General features: G+C 40.4%; 1 pseudogene; it reads left to right on the forward strand.

Annotated features, from left to right (window-relative positions):
* Window positions 1–7,468: 7,468 nt before the first annotated feature.
* LOC118538960 (large ribosomal subunit protein uL15 pseudogene) lies at window positions 7,469–21,257 on the forward strand (annotated as a pseudogene).
* The last annotated feature ends 307 nt before the right edge of the window (window positions 21,258–21,564 follow it).

Genomic DNA, 21,564 nt, shown 5'->3' on the forward strand with positions numbered 1-21,564 from the left:
CAAATGATTGTTTCCCTGGCTTTGCATAGTTTCCTATCACACATGTTCTGATTAGTACTCTGCTGAGCACTCTATAGATCTCTGGATCTCTGGAGTTCTAGCTCTCTGAATTTCTCTCCTCTCCAGTATCCCATCTTGTGAACTCTAGACATCCTGGTCTCCCTGAACTCTTAGCTCTGTCTCCTCAACTCAGGGAGTTTTCTGTGTTCTACCTGGGTTGTCCCTCCATGTGCCTCAGCCTGGAAACTCTCTTCTGTCAGTAACCTGAGTAATGACAGGATTCACCTCATTTGTTTCTCATCCCATAGGGATCATTGTCCTTCATTGCTTGGTATCCAGTGTCTTGAAAACTGTCATTTCCTATATTTGTTTCTCTTTTATTTAGTTGTTTCACGTGTAAAGGTAATTCTAGTCCCTGTTAACACATCTTGGCCAGAAACGAAAGTCTTAATTTGCATTCTTTATTACTAGTGACTTTGAATATCTTATATGCCTGTTGGCCATAATATTTCTTATTATGTGAAATGACAGTTTATATGTTTTGCACATCTTTCTACTACAGCAATTTGTCATTTCTCATTATTTTAGAAGAGTTTCTTCTATATTAAGGATATCAAACTGTTATCTGTCATATATATTATAAATATTTTACTCATTTGTTATTTGCTTTTCATTTTGATTTATTGCATTTTTATAATGCAATCACTTTCAGTTTTTATTTAATCAGACCTATTATTCTCATGATATTTTTCCTTATTGATTCTGCCATTGGATAATGTACCAATATTACATGTACCCACACTGTCTTTTAATTATTTTATGATATTTCCTAAAATCATAAAGAATCATAAGGAGGTAAGGAATCAGAATGCAGGTTTCTGGAAAAGACTATATAGCCCAGAGCACTTTTCATGGCATTTTAAAACAAATCCTTTTCATTTCTTCATTTTAATTTACTGTTATTCCTTAAAAGCAAGTGCTGGGACTTAGCTCAAATGGGCTGAGACAATCTATATCCCCACACAACTGTTGTTTCCAACAAGAGTGCACAGCCTTCCTTGGCAGACTCAAACCAAAGGTTCAGCTGAGGATGTCAATCTGGGATCACAGTAGAATCTGTGGAATGATAGTGGTGGTTAAGTGGACCATTTCTAGTAAGAATCAGTATGTGATTAAAAAGCAGAGTAAAAAATCAGGTTCCATTATAGATTCTTTAACTGTCATTTTTCAGGACCACTTTTTCGTGCTTTGTTCTGCTGCCTACATTCTTTTTTCCTTCTGGCCCTAGAGTCCACACCTTTCTCTAACCACAAATTTCCTCTTCTCTTTAGAGATTTTTCCAGTGAAGGGTACAAGAAGATGTCACCCCAAAACATGGCATGTAGATTATTTTGAGCTAAAGGTCATTTATAACCAGCAGACACTGGAAAAGCACTAAAAACAGGGCATGAGTTTTCCTTTTGAAAAGGAAATTTCCATTTATAAAACAATTTCCATTTATAAGGGAAATTTCCACTTGTAGAGCTCTCTCTCTGTCCTCACCATAAACAGCAAGCCTTAGCAATGGAGAAGGCACCGACTTAAATCTGCCTAACAAACTGTACTAATCAACCCTCTTTACTGCACTTTTCCTTGTCACTTTCCCATAACTTGCCTGCCTCACCCAGAAACCCCAAACCCCTTTTCCTTTGTTTAGCATAAGAGATATATAAGCCTCAATCATCTGGCCACCTTCTTGAGTCTCATTTTTTGTGAAACTCATGTGCTGCGTACATACTAATTAAAACTTTGTTTTCTCTTGTGAATTTGTCTTTTATCAGTTAGATTTGTGGGCTCCAGTCAATGAACCTAAGATGGATAGAATGAAAATCATTTTTTCTCCCCTATGCTACTCATATTTACTTGCCCCTACCTCTACCCTTCATATGCCCCTACCATTTTAGGCAATGTATTGATAATACCTATGAAGATACAGAGAGGAAGATGGGTTCAGAAAAATATTTGAGGGTGTTTTTAAAGTAATATAATTCTTATGGTTGTGATTCCTGGGACCACAAATACCTAGGTTTCCTTGTGTATCAGTTATCTCTTGTGACAATAATGCTGTGTAACAAAGCATTCCACAAATGGCTTAAAACAATAAGGATTTATTGATTCGTGAAACCTTGGGTGGATGAGAGGGTTTTTCTGGGCTCACTTGGGCTCACTTGTGCATCTGTAGTCAACTACATGTCAGTTACAGAGCTCAAATCTTTTGGCTAGGCTCTGGAGGTTGGCTGATGATCAGTCACCCCAGTTAGGACAATTTAGCTACCTAGCTTTGATCCACAGACCTCATTCTCCAGAAGGCCGCCTTCTCATGGGAAAGGCCTATGCATGAGAGAGCTAGCAGGAACATGAAGTGATTTCCCATGCCCCTGCCTGTTCACATTTCTAAAATCCCAATGACCAGCCATAAGGCTGACTCCAGAGCCAAGGAAGGGGCAGACACCGTACACAGAGTGGGAGGGTATTTCAAAGATACAGGGCAAAGGGCATAGATACAGAGAGGGTATAGAACAGGGGCCACATCACACCTTGTAATGATGACAGCTTTCCAATTTTCTGTGGAAAGAGAATTCAACCAGGTGCTCTTCCCACAGACTCCTGAGCCTTTCTGATCCCTCCTTCCAAGAGGCCCCCAGTCCGAGCACAGAGCCTCAAAGATATATTCAGAGTAGAACAAAAGGTGCGAGTCTGTTCCATTCAGGGCAGCCTTAAACTCAGGGGAGTAATTTGCATTTCTGAGGCCTTTCAGCCCAGGAATTGCTTACATTCCTAGGCCTGGGTGCTTCTTCAAATCCTTGGGAGAGGTTTTTGAAAATACCCAGAAGTGTTGGTTCAATAGAGCTGTCTATGGGGCCTGGAAATGTGTGTTTTGAAAAGGCTTCCCAAGTGATTCTGTGGTGCACCCAAGTTAAGAATCAGTGCTTGGAGATATCTCTTCACTGGCCTCTTGTTTATTGATTTGGTCTGCTCAGATAATATGTTCATTCATTCGTTTCTGCACACGTGGAAAGTACAGGTTAAGCAGGGGCCTGGAAAAGTTTGGTAGTGGAAAAACAAAATAAAGCTTTGTAACTTTGATTTTTAAACATTCAAGTAGCTCTTCAACTCCTGTCTTATAAGGACTTTCTAGGTTTTTATTTACCTGTGGATCTTAGGTCCTTTCTCACTTTAAATACATAACTCCTGTCAATTGGCTAAATTAACTTCAGTAGTCCCTGCTGGATTTAAGACATTGAAGCAGAAATCTTATTACTAACACACAGTAACAGTCTAAGATCTCAGGAAATTAAAGTAATCCATCTATAAGAAGAGCAAACTGTAGTTGGGACATTATGAATTAGAGAAAAGGCATGCTGATGAGTCTTACGGCTCTTGACAAGTATAAACTGTGTCTCAAACTTGAGCTTGGCCACATGATGTGTTGGTCACCTGAATGTGGAGTTAGTTACTATAATTAAAATAATAAAATATTTGTTTAGCATTTCTAAGTGCTGGATAACAGGGGTATATTTTCATTGAAAAAATTTGACAACTTCTCTCTGAGCCAGATCTATTATTACACAAATTTTACAAATAAAGAATTTAATGCTCAGTAGTTTTCTTAAGATCCCATGACTAGTAAAAGACAAAAACAGGACATAAATAATGTGCTTAGTGACTGAAGAGCTCATACTCTTTTAACTATTTGACTATGTCCCTTTCCTCTTCCTTGGTTGTGACCCCACCTCCCACCCCATCACCAGCCTTTGAAATCATCCCTGGTGTGTTTCTAGAAAGGAATTGCAGATCTGAATGGGCTCTTGATACTAAGTACTTAAGCAGAAAAATTAATTTATTATAAGGGTATTAATAGTTAATTAATAAGTACCATAATTACTATTATATAAAATTAACATAATTTATTAAACTATAGTCTTGAATATAATTAATAGTTAATATCCAGTACTTAATTGATGTCAAACATTTAAAATGTATCAATTCATTTAATATTCACCAAAGTCCTATAAAATAGGGCCTAATATTATTTCCCTCTTAGAGATGAAGAAGCCAAAGCTTAAAATGATACTGGAACTTGCAAATGGTCTCATACCTAGTAATGAAAATTCGAATCCAGGCAATCTAATGCCATGGCCTGTGATCTGAACTACTGCAGGATATTGCCTCAGGATACTGAGGTGGCTTTGAAATCCTGACAAGAACATAGCTGGAGTGCAGGAAAAAAATGGAAGAAGAGGCTAGTATATCAAGTCACTGTCATACCTACTCTGTCTCTCTTCATTCTTTCCTGTCTCTGCAAACCAGCTCTGTAGGTGGCATGCACAGGTGCAAGATCACCTAGCTCTGGGAGGTCCCAAACAGACCTTGTTCGGCCACTCACCACTGACAAAACCCAAAGGCAGAGAAATAAGTGGGTTGAAACAAGAAAGGAAATTATTTCAGTGATGCCAACACCAGGATGATAGCGGACTAATGTCTGCAAGTGCTAAAAGACTGTCTGCAAAATACTGAAAATAATTCTGGGTTTATATAAGGAAAATCTGGGGAACAGGTGAGTAGGTACATGCAGGTGGGCAGTGAGGGGTCAAATTGATCACTATCTTGAGGTCAATCACAGATGGGGTCTTGCTGGCTCAGGGCAGTCCCTGTTGCTTGAGGGGGTAGTTTTGGTTCCTATCAGATGATGCTTTACCCTCATGTCTTCTGCCTGAGCCAAGAGATAAGCTGGAAAGGAGAACCCAACTAAAAAGTTTGAGGTCAAAATGGAGGCAGCCAAAGCCCTCTTTCAGCTCCACAGCTCTCCAGTCCACAAGGAGGAACAAGGCCAGCAACAATCCCAATGATGTGTTTCTTTTTTTTTAATTTTATTTATTATGTTATGTTAGTCACCATACAATACATCATTAATTTTTGATGTGGTGATCCATGATTCATTGTTTTCGTGTTTCTAACAGGTAAAGTCTCTAGACAGAATGGCCTGGCTCTCTCAAGCCACGTCTAGCGTCCCAGCTTGGTTCAGCTGTCCCTTGTGGTCCCTTGAGCTGTGGTAAGGCATGATGGATGACCACCCTGCTGACACCATGTGCATGAGGAGAGGAAATTTCTTAGAAAAGGGGGAGTTAGGGAGAAAACCCAAAGGAGGTACACTACAAGTCTGTCAGAAGTTAAATAGCATTAGGGATTATTGATGTTTTACAATCATTTTGTTGACTTAAGGTATTTCTAGGAGGCTTTCATATATTTTGGAAATGATTATATTATTTAATTAGTATTGTGAAAATAAATAAAGGAAACCTCATTTAAAATGGAGTCGGGGGCACCTGGGTGGCTCAGCTGGTGAGCCTCTGCCTTCAGCTCAGGTGATGATCCTTGGGTCCTGGGATGGAGCCCTACATCAGGCTCCCTGCTCACTGGGGAGCCTGCTTTTTCCTTTCCCTCTGTCCCTCCCCCTGCTTATGCTCTCTCTCGCTCGCTCGCTATCTCAAATAAATAAATAAAATCTTAAAAATAAATAAATAAATAAATAAATAAATAAATAAATAAATAAAAATAAAATGGAGTCAGGAAGCCCTGAAGGGGGTGCTCTCATGCAGGATCCTCTCTGTGCAGTGGGCATCACCTACAGGAAGAAGGAAGATAAGAATTATCTTGAAGACGGAAGACATTTTTCACATAAGAATTTTATCTCCTGCTTTTAAGAAAAAAAAAGGAAAATCCTTCCCTGCCCACTTGCAGCCAATGAGAAACCATGACAACCTCCAACTCTTGTTCTTTTCCAATGAACTTTTGTTCAAAACAACTTTCCCCAATTTCCTCCTAAAACCTGATAAAAGCTGACCTTGCCTTTGTCTCTTTGGACTTGCCTATGGTTTGCCATAGTTTCCTTGTTTCCTTGACCTGAACTGCAATTCCTCTGCTATTCCTGAATAAACTCATTTGGCTAGTAAAATAACTGTCTATTTTATTCTTAAGGTTGACAGTATGTTTACTTATACTTGGGATTCCTTCTTGCTCTTAAGTTCCCAGGAATCTCCAAAAACAAAATTTGCTCAACTTGATCCAGACCCAGTATCTGTCTTACATTTTAAGTCTGTTAAACTGTCTCAAATACTTTTGAGGGGGGAAAAAAAACAGGAGATACACAAATTTCAAGAAATTAAAAGCATTATAGCTGAATTTCATTTTATAAGATATGGAAATTCACATGAGTTTGTTTTTACACTAGTAAATATATATGCATTATAGAAAAATATAAAATATAGATGAGCAAAAAATGGAAAGTAAAAATCCCCAGGACTTCAAAATTCAGGAGTAAGCATTGGTTAAAAAAGAAACAACAAGCCCCCCAGGACAGCAAACCAAGACTTAGATTCAACCTTTCCCAGAAATGTGACCTTGTAACAGTCACTCTGAACTTTCTAATCAGCACTATAGTGAGGTAATCTGCATGATAAAAACCCTGCTGTTCCCTTTTCCCCCCAAATCAGCTCTCCTGGCCTGAAAAAATCTTTTCTTTTGTTAATAGCTTCCTTGCTTCGCCCTCCTGCCTGTAAAAACCTTCCATTTTGTACAGCTCCTCAGAGCATCTCTCTACTTGCTAGATGGGATGCTGCCCAATTCCTGTATCATTTAATAAAGCCAATTAGACCTTCAAATTTGGTCAGTTGAATTTTGTTTTCTAACATATTATTAATATTTTACTGTGTGTTCTTTCAGACTTTTTGCTATAACTTGTTCTTTTTGTTTGTGATTTAGAAGTTTTATTTAAGTCATTTTGTAATTATTCGTGCATTAAAATAGGTTTTTCCTTTGAAATAACTGCAAAATAATGTTTTTTTTTTCATTTGAACAGAAAAGAAAAAGAAATATTGGTACATTTTATTTTTATCCCTTCCCCCTTACTTTTCTGTTTTTATTAGAATAATCTGGGCTATTAAACCTAGATTAGTTTATTTTATAATTGTATGTCCTTTCAAAAATTGTTTATTAACATTCCATAACCATGTTAACAATTATTTCAACACTGAACATAAATATTACTCATCTCAAGCAGTCAGCACAATTACCTTTTTTAAAACACAATTGCTTTTTTAAAAAGATTCATTTATTTATTTGAGAGAAAGAAAGAGAGCTGGTGGGGGGGGGAGGGGCAGAGAGAGGGAGAGAGAGCCCCAAGCAGACTCCCCCCTGAGCACAGAGCCCAACGTGGGACTTGATCTCACCACCCTGAGATCATGACCTGAGCCTAAATCAAGAGTTGGATGGCCAACTGACTGAGCCACCCAGGTGCCCCTCACAATTGCTTTTAAATCATATTTTCTCTCTGTTGAAATTACTTATTGTGGTACACTTTTTGGTTTGTTGGAATTTATCCTTTTTTTTGAGAATATTACTCAGACTCTCTTTCATCTGGGCTGCTGACATGCCATCCAAGCTGAGAAAGAACAGGAAATTTCAGGGCCACATGAGCCACGGCCATAGCCTCATTGGCAAGCACCAGAAGCGTTGAGGGGGCTTGGGTAATGCTGGTGGCATGCATTATCAGAGGATCCACTTCCACAAATATCACCCAGGGTACTTTGGAAAAGTTGGTCTGAGGAATTGCCACTTAAATAGGAACCAGAGCTTCTGCCCAATTGTCAGCCTTGATAAACTGTGGACCTTGGTCAATGAACAGACACAGGTAAATGTTGCCAAAAACAAGACTGGAGCTGCTCATATCACTGATGTGGCATGATTGAACTACTACAAAGTTTTGGGGAAGGGAAAGCTCCTCAAACAGCCTGTCATTGTGAAGGCTAAATTGTTCAGTAGAAGAGCTGAGAAGATTAAGGGTGTGTATGTGGGGGGCCTGTGTCCTGGTAGATTGAAGCCACATGGAGGGAGGTTCATTAAATGCTCACAAGTGCTTTAAAAACAAAAGAAAGAAAATATTACTTAGAGAACTCTAAGTTCTTACATGGCTGTAAATAGCTTTCTGTTCCAGCTTAAGTAGGCTCTCAAAATTTTGTTGATGATGCTTCAGTGTCTTCTGACAATTAGCATTACAGAAAAAAAATCTGATACCAGCCTGATCTTTTACAATTATTTTATCATAGGTAACTTATTTTCCCCTTGCCTGGATGAGTTTATGATTCTCTTTCTAATCTTTGTGCTATCGTAGGTTTTTTTTTTTTTTTCCATTTCAAAGCAAGAAACTTCTTTCATTATCTTTTCTGCTAGATGGGTCACTCTGACCTAAAGCCTGGAGTTTTTCCTCTATTCATGTTATTATTATTTTTAATTAGTGCTTATGTTACTGATCGATCTATCACAGCTGCTAACTCAGAAAAAGAACAGTGAGCCCCATATGCTGCCCTGGACAACTGTTCTGTCCTAGGGGATTCTGGCGGGGGGCTGGACAAACTGAAAGCACAGCTCCTGGCTGGGTTTGCCAACACTGTTGCCAAACAAACTCAGATAAACTCATTGCAAGAGAAGCCAGTAACTCAAGAGACAAGGGTTTGAAAAAGAGACAGGGAGACATTTATTTTGAGTGCTGGCAGCCGGGCAGGTGGCAGGCTCAAGTTTTAACAACCAATCTCTCTGCCCACAAGATGGACACCTAGAATTTTATAGGGAGAAGTTCAGGGGGAAATGAGCAAGAAAGCAGGCAGAGAGTGTGTGGTCATGGGTGGGGGGTCGGTGTGTATTCAGCACAGGATCATGGGCAGAGAAGGGGACATGTGGCATGTGGCTTTCTAGGCATTCTGTTGTTATCAGGGCTTTCCTGGCCTGGCAGTTGGGAAGTTCCGGTCATTGCAAAACATCTTCATTAATGCCTAAAGAAAGTGTGGTAAGAAATAAGCACAAAGGGTTTTAGTTAGAGCCTGAGTTAAAGCCAGCTCATCTATTTCTGGTTTTAACTGTTGGAGTCTATAGTTGAGCAACAGGGCTCATGGATACATCCACGCCGATCTCAAGTAGCGTAATAATGATGTAATTCTCAAATAAGGTAATTGAGTAGAGTTTAATGAGTTACAAAGGTTTGGAAAGGGTTAAAGAAAAGCAAAGGGATGGCGAAGCACGAGGAATAAAACAGCTGAAGTTCAATGACCACCCCTGGGTCTGAAAGGGTACAGGGAAGGAGAGTTTTCCAGGATGTAGAAAGAACTGTGGGCTGCCCCTGGGTCTAGGAGAGGGCTAGGTGTAGGGTTTGTGACCTTCAGTAGAGGAGCATGGCCACTGTTAAGCAATGGGCAGCTGGAGGAGTAGATATCTGGGCCTTGTTCTTCTCCCATGTTCCTGTTTCCTGCCGGTGCCTCTCATAGACTGAACCCTTGAAGGCATCTTGATAGGTCAGCCTCATAGGACAAAAAGCAGGGTGGAAAAGACAGCAAGTGGATCTGGAGGGACAAACAGGATATTTGCCTGAAGTTCCTATTCTGTTTAACTTGCATCATCTGATTCTGTAGAAAATATAATAGAAAAACACATCCTTATATTTTTATTCATTTTATTTATAAGCTTTATTTCCTCATCCTTTTATCTTTTCCTTAATTGTTAAAAGAACTGTTTATTCTTTTTCTTTTGCATTTTTCAGTCTGCTCTTTACCGTCTCTGTGTGTTTACATTCAGTAATCTTAGTTTTTATCAGAATGCAGTCTTTCCCAATGTTATATTCTTTCAGTTGTTTCCAGGTGAACTGGGAGTCCCCGAAGGTTCTTGGTCTTGTCACAGGAATGAATTGGAGGACAGACACGCAGCACAGCAGATGAGTAACACAAGTGGGAAAGTTTATTAAAGCAAAAAGTACACTTTTGAGATATGACAGCCAAGGGTGGGGAGGGGCAGAGAGAGAGAGAAAGAGAGGAAGGGACAGGGAGGGAGAGAAAGAGAGAGAGCATTCTAGGAAGAGAGCTGTGCACCCTTGGGGTTGGGTTCTGTCTTTTATTGACAGGTGTTAACAAGGGGGAAGAATATTTATTACATGGGTCAGGAAGCTGGGTTTTGTGCTTTTTCTTCCTTATTTGGTCAGAGGTTTTCTGTCATGGCATCCGCCATCTTGGGCCTGTCTGGTTTGATCCAGCTTCTTGTGAACTGCTACCAGGTGAGGTCTCTGACCTTCCCCATAGCTGGCCATGACTCCTTGTTGCTGACCTACGGGTATCCTGTTAGAGCTTGACTGTCTACTCTGACATTTCTTCCTCAAGGACTCTGGGCCCTTAAAATCTTATGGGAAAATGGGCGATGGCCCATCTTTTGTAACTACTTCATGCTGGTGTGGGATGTTCACCCTGCTGGAGGGCTCCAGAAGTCTTTGCTATCTAAGTTTCAGGAAACCTGGATGGACAGTGGGGAGTAGAAGGACGTTGTGACTCGGCCTAGTGGGTCTCAATAGTCATTTATTTGAAGGTTGTTGCAGACCCACCATCTAGAGATTTACCTGGCTGAGGTGAGAGAAAATCCATTTTTTTAGTAACTTTAGGATATGAGGTCCAAACATTAGAATAAGGCATATGGTTATTAAGGGTCCAACAAGAAGGTATAACCACGAAAGGCCTGGAAGCCAGAAGAACAAGGAGTCTCACCAGGAGGAGGAGGTAGGGGTGGGTTTATGGGGAACTATGGTCCAGTTAGTTACTGTCCCAATGACCTAGAAGCTTTCTTTAACCTCTCCAGATGAATTGATCCATACACAGCACAATGTGTTAGTCACTGTGTAGACTCCCCTAAGTTTTGTGAGAATGTAGTCAAGGGCCTCTTGCAGCCAAGTGGCTTGCTGCCTGATTTTCTCTATATGGATTCTTACTTCCCAGGAAGAGTTAATATAGATATAGCAGGTGGTGTGAGCCATCATATAGACTCTGTTTTGTTTAGCAAGCAATCAGGTAATTAATAAGAGGCACTTCCATGGAAACAAAAGAAAAACATAGGTTGATGGTTGGAGCAAATTATAAACTCAGTGCCTGATTCCTGAGTGCTGTCAGTGAGGAGATTTCTAAATGTCAAAGCATCCTCAGATGGAGTGGAGCAAGCAGTAGCAATCAGATGGGTTTTTCTGGTTTGTGATTCAAATGTCTCTGGTGATCCTTTTGAATGGCCCATAGAAGAGGCACAAAGATTGTCTATACACGAGTTTTGTGGCAATTTTTCTGAAGTTGACCTAAATTTGTCCAGCTTTAGTTTGCAGGGCTTCAGGAAAAAGGACAGTTTTAGTTTTTAATGACTTTAATTCCAGAGAATGGAAGAAAATTAGAAACCATAGTTTGGAGGGGCAGAGCCAGATATTTGAGGAAACCACAAGAATTTAGGATCTAGTCTAGTTTATAATAAATAGTATTAAAATCTAATATCTACAAAGATGTGTTATTGAAACATAATTTCTCTCTATAATCACCCTCATTTTTATCAAAAATAGCCAAATCAAGACTAATTTGTAAAACAAGTCCAGTTTAAACAAATTTGGCTGAATTATTTACATAAGGTCAGTAAGAATAGTGATTGGCCATATAAGGTTTTTAAAATTTGCTTTACTGGAACTTTTCACAAGGAATCTCTAGATTGAACTTGTCATAGCCTCTCGAGGCCAGAGCCAAGCCAAATAATTGTCATCAGAATTGCTTGCATTACCTATAGATTTGGGTGAATTCCTCTTCTTGAGGTCCCCAAAATGTCCTGAATTTCCTGCACCCTCTAGGAAGTGACATTCTTTACTCACCTGGTAGGGTGGCTGGGTACTCCATAAGCAAGATACCAGGCCAACAGTTCTAAGGGCCTCCATTGGCTCCACAAAGTCAACCTTCATTCCTTAAAGCTATCTGATCATATCTGCGTCTATGCATGTCTCTCAAATATGACATTCCAGTCAAAGCCTTGGTAATATGACCAATGTTTCCAATGGTGTCCTGTTACAGGGAGAACAGATTCTCACTGAACTTACACAAATTATATTTCCATGAAAGAAAGAATACTCACTGAGAGTTTCTGAAATTCAGGGGGTTTAGGTAGGGAGAAAAGATAAATGTTTCAATTTGTTCACAAAGGAATATTTTATCATATTTCTGTAAGTTATAGATATCTTAAGAGAAAACTTCCTTAAATCTAGAAGAGCAAACATCAGAGAACAAGCAATATTTCAAACAAAAGTCACAAAAAAACTATAATCATCTTCCTCAATTCATTTAGTCATATCTTACTAATTCTTGTTCTGTTTGAATGCAGCTTTCCCATTCGTTCTGGAAATTCCTACTCAGCTTAGTTTTATGATCTTAAGTATATTAGAAATCTGTATTTGTCAAAAGTCCTTCCCATGAATCTCCTTGAAGACGAAACACATTTTGCAAGAGCATCAGAACAATAACTATAAATGACAAAAAAAATCAGAAATAGACATGGTTAAAGATCTGATGAGAGTTCATTATAATGCAGCTGACAAGGAAATCTAGTTATTTCTGTGACATGGAACATTTTAATAATTAGAATGTCAAGTGATAACCTTATGCCAGAACATATTCAAACTTTAAGAATTTCATATAATTTCTAGAACAGTTATAGCATTTATCCATACCATATACAACCTAAGGCTTATCATTATTTGTTTGACAATGTTTCCCATGTAACTTAACAGACCGAATAGACAAGTGTAACTAGTCAAAAAGACTTCATTTACAAATCAAACCCCAGGAAATTTGTTAAAACCCTCAGAAAGTTTTAAAGCACGTGCCTAAATAGGATTACAGATCATTACAAATTTAATATTTATATTTAACCAAGGTGGCAATAAGCAATTCTACAGGAAGTTATATAGTTTATAGCAAAACTTAGCTCCTTTAATATTGAGAAGTTTTAACTTTCTTAAGTAATCAAAGACCTGATAAAGACAAAACATAGAAGCTTTGGTATTCTGGGCAAAGAATTAAAAAAAAAAAAAAAAACCCTTTGTTTACAATTTCTTACCAAGTGCAGATGAACAATCCAAGAAAACTTATTCTCTTTAACAAAGAGAAGAGCAGAATTTCAATCATATACCAGTGTACTTTTAAAATCCACTCATTTCGGGGCGGCTGGGTGGCTCAGCAGGTTAAGCAGTCGACTCTCAGTTTCAGCTCAGATCATGATCTTAGGGTTGTGAAATCCAGCCTGAGTTTGGCTTCATGTGTGGAGCCTGCTTAAGAGTCTCTCCCTCTCCCTCTATCCCTCCCCCGATAAAAAATCCATTCATTTCAATCTTAGTTCTGACTGCACATACTTCTTTTCTCAATGTATTCTCATTCCTCATACCTTTTTTTAATCAAAAATACATCTTACTTTCCTTTCATACAGAGTTGCTTCCCTTATTTCTATCAGTCTTAATTACATTTATCAGAATTTTTTAAAAAGATTTATTTATTTATTTGAGAGAGGGGGTGGGGAGAGCGTGAGTGGGGGGAGGGTCAGAGGGAGAGAATCTTTCAGGCTCAACACTGAGCGTAGAGCCCGATGGGGGGCTTGATCCCATGGCCCATGAGATCATGACCTGAGCTAAAACCAAGAGTTGGACGCTTAACTGACTGAGCCACCCAGGCACCCCTATATTTAGCAGAATTTTAACTCTTAGAGCCCTTAGTGTCCAATGAAAATTAGGTAGTAACCAATTGTGAACTGTTATATCGAATTTTTATCTGAAATCTACAAATACATTTCATGATTTCTAAAAACCTATGTTTTTCCATAGTACAGTCTTTCTTTTTTTTCCCATAGTACAATCTTTCAAGAAAGCATAAAGCATGTTTACCAATAGACCCAAGTATCCTATTTCTCTGCAATAACAGGCCCAAAGCAGACAATCTACATTCAGTAATTAATACTTTAGTATTTTATCTTCTTTGAAAAATACTTAGATATCCAATGAATTCAAGCCAGTTATCATTTAACTTAGCACAACTTCAAAGTTTCAGGTTACTGAAGGTTTTGAAAGCTATTTAAAAGTTTTACCTATAAACCTTTTTGTTTATTCATACTTGTTCTTAACAATTACCCATGAAAACTTTATGAGATAGACAAAATTAACCATCATATTAAGTCATCTTTTTGCTGACAAGTTGCAACAGAGATAACACGAGCTTATTTGACGTATAGTAAACTTTGGGAGAACAAAAGTTTTCTATTTAATGCTAATAACTCTAAAGACATGTTTATCTTAATGGAGCCAACACACTTAATTAGCTTTAATACAGGATATGTTGCACCTGTGTCCACCAAAAGTCAGTTTGTTCCCTGCTGTCAATTGTACTTTGGGCTCCTGTGGGGAAATCTGAAGTGGATGGTTTTGAGTCCAGGGGAATCCTGGGCCCCTTCATGCTGATTTGGGAGATGATTTAGTTTGAACCTCATAAGCAGGTAGCCCAGCAGCTTGGGGTGTTTTTTTTTCCTCCTTGGTACTGAGGGTGGAAGGGACAGGAGCCAATGACACTGGAGGTATGGAGGATGGTATAGGAGCTGGTTATACAAGCCCTGCCCATTGTGGTGCCCAAACGGGAGGGGGAGGCAGAAGAGGTGAGGTGCCTCCTACAAGGCTGGAGTCAGAGAACAGCCCAGAAGGCAGAGAAAGAGGACTCCCAGTCCTAAAGCTCCTCAGCTCCGACAAATGAACTGACCTATGTTTTCTTTCCACTAAGTGAAAATAGGCAGTCCTTGTCAGGCCAGAGAAGACAGGGAACCTCTCCAAAACAAAAGGAGTTTTGGCAGCTGCTTGAGAATATTCCTTAAAATCCCCATCCTGAGGTAGACCAACCAGACAATTGGCTCCAAGTATCATTGGATACCATTAACCCGGGAAATGAGTGAGGGAGAAAGCCCCCCATACCACAAGAGTCAGGCAACATTCATCCAGTCCTCTCAGGATATATTCCAGATCTGACACACAAAAGCAGAAGCAAACGAAGAGGAGACAAGTGACTCGGGGAAAAACAGAGGGAGGCATGTACACAATCTTGGCAGCAACTGTTTATGAGAGACAATGGGGGTGGCACATAGAGAACAGGACAGAACATAGGTAAGGGGGCAGATTAACAGAACAAAAATAGAAATCATCTGAAGCAGCTCAGCTCATGGTGGATTGAGGAGTAGAGGGTGAGGAGAGGGGTGTCCTCAAGCCCTCTAAAGGAGTATGGACAAATCAGGGTTTGGGTATAGGGCCATAATGGTGTGACCGTGTGGGATTTGAGAATATTTTCCAGAAGGGATCAAGTTGTAATATGATGTTATAGTTAAGACTACCATTTATTTATTTATTTTGTCAAGCATCCCTGTCACGTTGAGGCCAACAGTGTTACCAGAGAAGTGGACTTGGGAAGGAAGCATACAAGGTGTCAGGGTCAAACTGGTTCCAGTTTCTCAAGCTGCATCCTAAGGTACGGTCAGATGGGATTGAGGATTGGTTACCCATTTAGAGGAAAGATAGTGACAGTCTCCTGGGCTAGAGGTGTCCCTGCTGAACCCGAAGAGTGTCGCCTTGGATAGTCTGGACCCCAGGGACATCTCCCTGGAACCATCCAACTATCGTCCCTGGTTCAGGTAGGTGTCCCTGACCTGAAGACCTCTTCAGCCTAGCCTGCCTCCTGAAGGGGGAGCCCCTGCCCATCCTTCCTTTCAATCAACATGAGTTTCCTCCCCTGCCCTGAGATTGTATGTAACCTGGTGAACCAGTGGTTTTTGTTTCCTTTTTTAGATCCTTTAATGGGAGACGATCATAGTATCTCAAGATACACCTTAGGGGAGACTCTTTGGAGGCAGAAGTGGAATTTTCCATTGTCTTCAGGGAGAGTAAAAAGGAGCAACTAAACCTGGGTTCACATTGTTCTCAAGAGAGGGTTCCAACTCTCTCCAAAGAACCTCGATAGAAGTCCAGGGTCCTATTATCCGGAGAAGAGCTGATTCTCTCCCAGGATCTTGACAGGACCTTAATTAGGAACTCTCTCTTGGAGAGTTCTTATGGCAAGTGGACCACGGACATCCCCAGCCTGCTGTCCCTTCACTCCGTCACCACAGCAATGGCTGGCAGGCTGTGGGATGACTTGGCTGACCCTGGCATCCCACGGTTTACACCTCATCCCAATGCCTGCAGTCCCAGGAATGTCAGCCTTCCTGAAGACCCAGATAGGAATGACAAGAACAGTGTCTGATACGTAACCCTGAAGTCCTGGGGCGGATTCCTTAGGAGTGGACATTGTCATGAGTCTGAGATCGCTGAATAACTCATTCCCCTCGTTCTGATAGGCCTCTCAACAGTTGGTGGCAAACAGTGGCCCCCAGGGATAGGGGTTCCTTTAATGGTCTAAATATTTCTGGTCTGGACCTGCAGAAATATTTTGATCCCTTCTACTTGGCAGTCAGTGCAGGTGGAATTAATCTCTATTTTTCAATTCTCTGAATCCCTGAATTGCTTGGGTTGAATGACATTCAATTAAGTGGTGAATAAAGCAAACACACAGGGAAAAGTCTCATTGGATGGGGTCCCTTGCTAGGAAGTGAAATGGCTTATAGCTGATTTTATGATGACCCAGGCAAACACAACAGTGGGAGTTATAGGATCTCTATGATAGGTGGCAGAACATCCTGCAGGTCTCCTTTGCCCCACCACTGGTGGAGGAGAATGTGGAAGTAGATATGAGAGGAAGCATGGGGAGGGATCAGAGCATCCCATGACCCAGGAGACATGAAACCAACCTCCAGACACAGCTCAGCATAAAGGCAAGCCTCCCCCACTCTCAAGATCATCTCTTAAAGCGAACCCACTCAGAAATTGAAGTCTTACCTTCCCCTTAAGTAGTTCTTGTCATGCCGTACAGATTTTTAAAATGTTAACCAAAGTAAAGAAAAATGTCCTTGAAAATGAGATTTCTATTTCTGAGTGTGATGCTGTGATATGTTGGAGCTGAAGCCTAGCTTGTTTTTCTTTCCTAGTTTCATGTTGGCTTATTTTAACAGGGCAAGGTAACATTTGTTGTAAGATGTGCTACATAACCTAATGTTAACTGTGTGGTCTAAAGTGTTTAGCTATCAAGTGGATTCTTTAGTAAGACCAAATTTTTTTTGTCACTGAAGTGTTCTGAGTTTTTTAAAAAAAAAATACTGGTTAAAACAATTTTCACCTTCTGGGATCTACTTTATTTATTTATTTATTTATTTATTTACAAAATATTTTATTTATTTATTTGAGAGAGAAAGATGGAGATAGTGACTGAAAGCATGAGCGGGAAAGAGAGGGAGAAGCAGGCTCTGTGCTGAGCAGGGAGCCCAATGCAGGGCTCGATGCGGGGCTCAATCCCAGGACCCTGGGATCATGACCTGAGCCGAAGACAGACGCTTAACCCACTGAGCCACCCAGGCACCCCTAGGATCTACTTTTTAAATCTTCTATCCCCTGTAGTTACCAACTGCATGTACCAGGCCTCTGGAAACTAGTATGTGAAACTGAACCAATCTGAAACAATTTGATAGGAGTAACTATCAATAGGGCTTGCTTTCCAAAGAAGAGCATTGTTGAGAGTAGCAAAATTATAAGGCTACCTAGGCGTGTTGTAAGGGTGTCCAAAAAGTAACTCAGTGAGTTTTGTGAGTAGAAATGTAGTGCTCAAGTCACATTCTGCTTTAAAAGGCTGTAACAAATACAAATGAATTAGGGAAAAAAATAAGGCAAACCCGAATGCATTTGATCTGCCCAGTGCTGACTCTGAGTCGTCCCCCTTCCAGCTGTTGTCAGATGGAGCCAATGCAAAAGAGATGAGAGGAGCGTCTGTAGTTAGAAAAGATGAGAGAAATAAGCACAACATGTTAACACAAAAGAAAAGGACCAAAAGAAATATTTCTGATGAGATACAGACAGCCTGGGAATATTGGACATTCACCTAGGGATCGGTGTAATGGATCTCTCAGTGTGGTGCTTCTGACTGTCACTTCCATGAGTGGCCATGAAGCAGTCTTGGTTTCTCCCGCTGCAAGTTCAAGACAACCAGGGGTGCTCAGAGCACTAGATGCTCAATCCTTACATGTGTGACCCCTGGCAGGCCAGAAATTAATTACCATGAAAGGGAGTTCCAGGGCACCTGGGTGGCTCAATCAGTTAAGCATCTGACTCTCCATTTCGGCTCAGGTCAAGATCTCAGGGTTCTGGGACCAGGCTCCCTGCTCAGTGGGGAGCCTGCTTGAGATTCTCTCTCTCCCTCTGCCCCTCCCCCTGCTCTCTCTCTCTGAAATAAATAAATAAATCTTTAAAAAAAGAAAAAGAAAGTAAGTTCCCTTTAGGACTGCTACACATCTCTAGGAATAACCTGAGACATTTCCCAAGGTCCTTAGCTGCCTAAGAACACATTTTGACAGGAAATAACAAGTGTCCCTTTATTCTTTGGAGCTGAAAATCAGTGTCTCATAAACGCTAGTAGACTATCCAGTTCCCAGGTAGATCAGAAAGAGAGAGTAGAACAAACAACAGTGACTAAGCAACTCTCCAGCGCAAGGAGGTGAGCATTAGAGACTCACTGATGAAGAGGGTTGCCCAATCCTCTGTTACCTTTTCCCTTCGTGGTCACCAGAAAGATGTTGCCAAGTGAACTGGGGAGACCCCAGTCCCTGGGGCCTCCACCAGGCCAGACCCAAAGGAGTGTCTTAAGGTTCTTGGTCTTGTCATGAGAATGAATTCAAAGACAGACATGCAGCACAGCAGATGAGTAACACAAGCAGGAAAGTTTATTAAAGTGAAAACTACACTTTTGAGATATGAGAGCTGGTGAGCTCAAAAGAGAGGGAGAGTGAGAGTGGGAGAGGGAGAGAGTGGGAGTGTGAGGGAGAAAGGGAGTGGGGGGAGAGAGAGAGAGCTAGCAAGCTAGCAAGCTGGGTGACCTGGGGGTTGGATTTCTATCTTTTATTGACAGTTGTTAACTAAGGGGCAGAATATTTATTACTTGGGGCAGGAAGCAGGGTTTTGTGCTTTTTCTTCCTTATTTGGTCAGGGGTTTCCTGTCATGGCACCCGCCATCTTGGGCCTGTCTGGTTTGATCCAGCTTCTTCTGGAGGACTACCAGGACAGGCCTCTGACCTTCCCCATAGCTGGCCGTGACTCCTTGTTGCTGACCTCCAGGTATCCTGTTAGAGCCTGACTAACCACCTCCTCTAGCACAATGAGTACAGATTTCCAACAAATCTTATTGAAGATGCAAATTAAACTTTTTTTTAACTTAACTTTTCTTGGTATAAAACAGTTTCACATGGATACACTTACTCTGAATCCCCAAGTGGCCTTTTTATTTTGCTCAAAGTACTTTTCAAAAGTCTAGTGGTTTTTCTTTATAGCCTCAGCTTTACAAAGGGAACTACAAGTTCTTTGAGTACTGAGATTTGAGATGGATTCTGTGTCAGAATCCAAATCTTCTAGTCCCAGAAATTGGGAAAGTGAAAGTATTTCTGTTTCTTGTAGCTATATTTTGTTAGAGGTTGAATTAAATTGTCTACATACAGTGGGGAGTGAGCTACGGAGAGAAAACCTCATGACAGGAAAGTTAATTGATTTTCCAAATGGCTTCTTTTCGGTGGCTGCCTGTGAGTCCTGATGGGTGCAGCTCAAACAGACTTTGTAGGATTTAGATTGGTTTCAGATGACCTCCTCCACAGCTTAGCTCATTCACATTGGGAACATGGTGTTCCTGGGTCAGGACAGAACTCCATTTTCCCAGGAAGAACTTCCTTCCCAGGAAGGAGCTTGGAAACTAGCATGATGGTTGATTTTATGTGTCAACTTGGCTGGGCCATGGTGTCCAGGTATTTGGTCGAACGTTATTCTGTTGTTTTCATGATGTTTTTGGATGAAATTAACATTGAATTGGTGGACTTTGAGTAAAGCAGATTGCCTTCCATAGTGTGGATAAGCCTCATCCAATCAGTTAAAGACTTTAATAGAACAAAGACTGACCTCTCCTGAGCAAGAAGGATACACACACACACACACACACACACACACACAGGTCCTATTGCTTCTGTTTCTCTGGAGAACCCTGAAGAATACAATTAGTAAGAACTCAATGGAAAAGGAACTGTTTCTTCTCTGAATTATTTTGTTTTAGTTTTTACGTGTAGATTGTGGGAGCTCAACCTTCTCCTGAGAGATTCACCCATGTAAGAATCAATATAATACCATTTTTTACTTTTGTTTGCAACCAAGAGAAAACTGAGAGTGAATGCTATATTTAGCTAATCTTTCTGAGAAATATTGGTATGATTTCTTATGTACTTTGTCTTTTATCACATCTACTTTGTCTTGGAAGCCCTTTTTTATAGCTTCTTCCCAGAGATGGGGATTTTCCTGGGTCTGTGGAGTAATAGTAATCACTTGCTTCCTTTATTTGCCAGCCAATCTTGTTGAAATATGCCATATTTATTAGTTTCCTCAATGTAAGCCAATTTGTACAATGCATTTTTGGCCTGTTACTAATATCTGTCCTTACCTCCTAATCATTATACAGATTATGCCTTATTTTTACATATTTTTGGTCATTTTAGTAGAATTTGTTGAGGAGGGGAAGTGTCTTAGTTTAGATTTCCAGAGCACAGACCAGAGACAAGGATTCAGGTACAATGAGTTTATTTGGGAAGTGACCAAGAAGGATAGTGAGGAAGTGAGTACTTGAGGCATACAACAGAGGAAGGTCAATAAAGTGTACTGTATCAGGTTGTGTATAGGTACTGTATCAGCTGCTGTAACAAAGTTCCACAAATTTAGTGGCTTAAAACAACAAAATTTATTTTCTCATCGGTCTGGAGGTCAGAAGTCCAACATGGTCTTTCTGGGATAAAATCAAGATGTTGGCAGGGCTGGGTTCTCTCCTGGAGGCTCTGGGGGCAGTCCATCTTCTGGCCTTTCCCAGTTTCTGAGGCCACCCACATTCCTTGACTCATGGCCCCCTTCCATCTTCAAAGCCAGCAAGGGCTGGTCAAGTGTTAATTACTTCGACACTGACTCTTCTTCTGCCTCTCACTTTCACTTTTGAGGAGCCTTGTGATAACATTAGGCCCACCTGGATAATCCAAAAGAATCTCCCTATTTTCAGGTCAGCAGCTTAATAACTTAAATTCCATCCCTTTGCCATGTAATATAACATATCACATATTTTAGAGATTAGAATGTGGACATCTTTTGGGGTCCATTTTTCTGCCAACCACAGGTACATAATGATTGGGTTACAACAGTGGACAATTGAGGCAACTGATTTGGAATATACTTGTGGCCTAACCTGACCAGAAACAAGAGAATGAATTCTGGGGAATGTAGTTAATCTAGCCTAATTAAGACATTACAAAGCTACCACGGTCCATTTTTGTTGACTTTGAACTCAAGTACATCTCTTTGAACCATACTTAATCTCCAAATAAAGATTATCCTACATAAAACAGAAAACATGCTACTCCTTTTCCCAGAAGAGGATAGAAAGTTTCTTTTGTGTCTTTGGGTGATAGATTCTTCTCCTTGTTGATTCATGCATCCTGTCTTATGTCATGTAACTTAAA

This window comes from Halichoerus grypus, chromosome X, assembly GCF_964656455.1.
Source record: "Halichoerus grypus chromosome X, mHalGry1.hap1.1, whole genome shotgun sequence".
Lineage (NCBI taxonomy): Eukaryota > Metazoa > Chordata > Mammalia > Carnivora > Phocidae > Halichoerus > Halichoerus grypus.